The sequence below is a fragment of the Heteronotia binoei genome, chromosome 7 (genome assembly GCF_032191835.1).
Source record: "Heteronotia binoei isolate CCM8104 ecotype False Entrance Well chromosome 7, APGP_CSIRO_Hbin_v1, whole genome shotgun sequence".
Taxonomy (NCBI): Eukaryota; Metazoa; Chordata; class Lepidosauria; order Squamata; family Gekkonidae; genus Heteronotia; species Heteronotia binoei.
Window position 1 is genome coordinate 113,557,793 of NC_083229.1, and position 2,243 is coordinate 113,560,035.

The window sequence follows — 2,243 nt, forward strand, 5'->3', positions numbered from 1 at the left end:
AAATACAGAGCATCACTGCCCCAGACAGAGAGTTCCATCTATACCTTGTGGCTAAGAGCCACTGATGGACTTCTGCTCTTAAGAACAATAGAAGACATGTTGGATCAGGCCAATGGCCCATCCAGTCCAATGCTCTGTGTTACATGATGACCAAAAAACCCAGGTGCCACCAGAAGGTCCATCAGTGGGGCCAGGGACACTATAAGCCCTCCCACTGTTGCCCCCCCCCCCCAAGCACCAAGAATACAGAGCATCATGCCTCAGACAGAGAGTTCCATCTATACCTTGTGGCTCAGCCACTGATAGACCTCTGCTCTTAAGAACAATAGAAGACATGTTGGATCAGGCCAATGACCCATCCAGTCCAACGCTCTGTGTCACACGGTGGCCAAAAAAACCCCCACGTGCCATCAGGAGATCCACTAGTGGTGTCAGGACACTAGAAGCCCTCCAACTGTTCCCCCCACCCCCGCAAGTACCAAGAATACAGAGCATCACTGCCCCAGACAGAGAGTTCCATCTATACCTTGTGGTTAAGAGCCACTAATGAACCTATGCTCCATATTTTTATCCAATCCCCTCTTGAAGCTGGCTATGCTCATAAGTGCCACTACCTTCTGTGGCAGTGAATTCCATGTGTTAATCACCCTTTGGGTGAAGAAGTACTTCCTTTTATTCGTTCTAACCCAACTGCTCAGCAATTTCATTGAGTGCCCACAAGCTCTCGTATTGTGGGGAAAAGGAAAGGTCCCCTGTGCAAGCAACAGTCGTTTCCGACTCTGTGGTGACGTTGCTTTCACATTTCTCGTATTGTGAGAAAGGGAGAAAAGTACTTCTTTCTCTACCTTCTCTATCCCATGCATAATCTTGTAAACCTCTATCATGTCACCCCCTCACAGTTGACGTTTCTCCAAGCTAAAGAGCCCCAAGCGTTTTCACCTTTCTTCATAGGGAAAGTGTTCCAACCCTTTAGCCAGGATTTTTCATTGTGGGGGGGGGGGGGGTCCACAGTCAGGATTTTCATTTAGGGGGGCACATTTTTGTTTGAATATATTATACCTAAAATAATGAATACACAATGCAGACCACTCATTTATTACTCAAAAGATGTTTGAAGTTTATTTTAAAAATGCTAAACATTACCTATATAATGAATACTACTATTAATGTTTCTGGCATGTCACTGTGACACTCAGCGCTTTTTTTTTTTGGTAGCAGGAACTCCTTTGCATATTAGGCCACACACCCCTGATGTAGCCAATCCTCCAGGAGCTTACAGGAGGCCCTGTAAGAAGAGCCCTGTAAGCTCTTGGAGGATTGGATATATCAGGGGGCGTGGCCTAATATGCAAAGGAGTTCCTGCTACAAAAAAAGCCCTGCAACTAACTATTACAGATATAATGAAGACAAGTAAAAATGTTGGGTCTGTATTATGTTCCTCCAGTTGGCTGGCAACTGACACTGTAGAAGAAAAAGAAGAAGAATTGCAGATTTATACCCCGCCCTTCTCTCTGAATCAGAGACTCAGAGTGGCTTACAATCTCCTGTATCTTCTCCCCCCCACAACAGACACCCTGTGAGGTGGGTGGGGCTGAGAGGGCTCTCACAGCAGCTGCCCTTTCAAGGACAACCTCTGTGAAAGCTATGGCTAACCCAAGGCCATTCCAGCAGGTGCAAATGGAGGAGTTGGGAATCAAACTCGGTTCTCCCAGATAAGAGTCCACACACTTAACCGCTACACCAAACTGGCTGTCTTTTTCCCTCCCTTTTTCACACTGACTGGAGATTGAGCCTCTAGCTTTCAAAGCTGATAGATAAAAATTGTATTTCTTTAGCATGTGTTTACTGCACCATAGACAGGTTTATTGTCTTTGCAAAGCAGCATCAAATGCATGCAAAACATCTCTTGCAAGGCAAGACCAACAAACTTTTATTCAGAATGTAATAAAATAATAGCAGAATAGTAAAATTAAGCAATTCAGAAAACCTTTGATCTGAATTTGTTACTTTTACTATTCTGCTACTGGATTTTAACTTTGTACCACTTTGCATTCTAAACCCCACCAGCTATCTGTAGCTCTGCTTACTGTACCTCGTTCATCGTCTGAAGAAGTGGGCACACACATGAAAGCTGACATTCTGAGTGGTTGGTCTTAAAGGTGGTACTGGACGCCTGGTTTGTTCTACTGCTTCAGACCAGCAGGTCTGCCCACCTGGATCTATCTCTTGGAAGATGTGGGGAC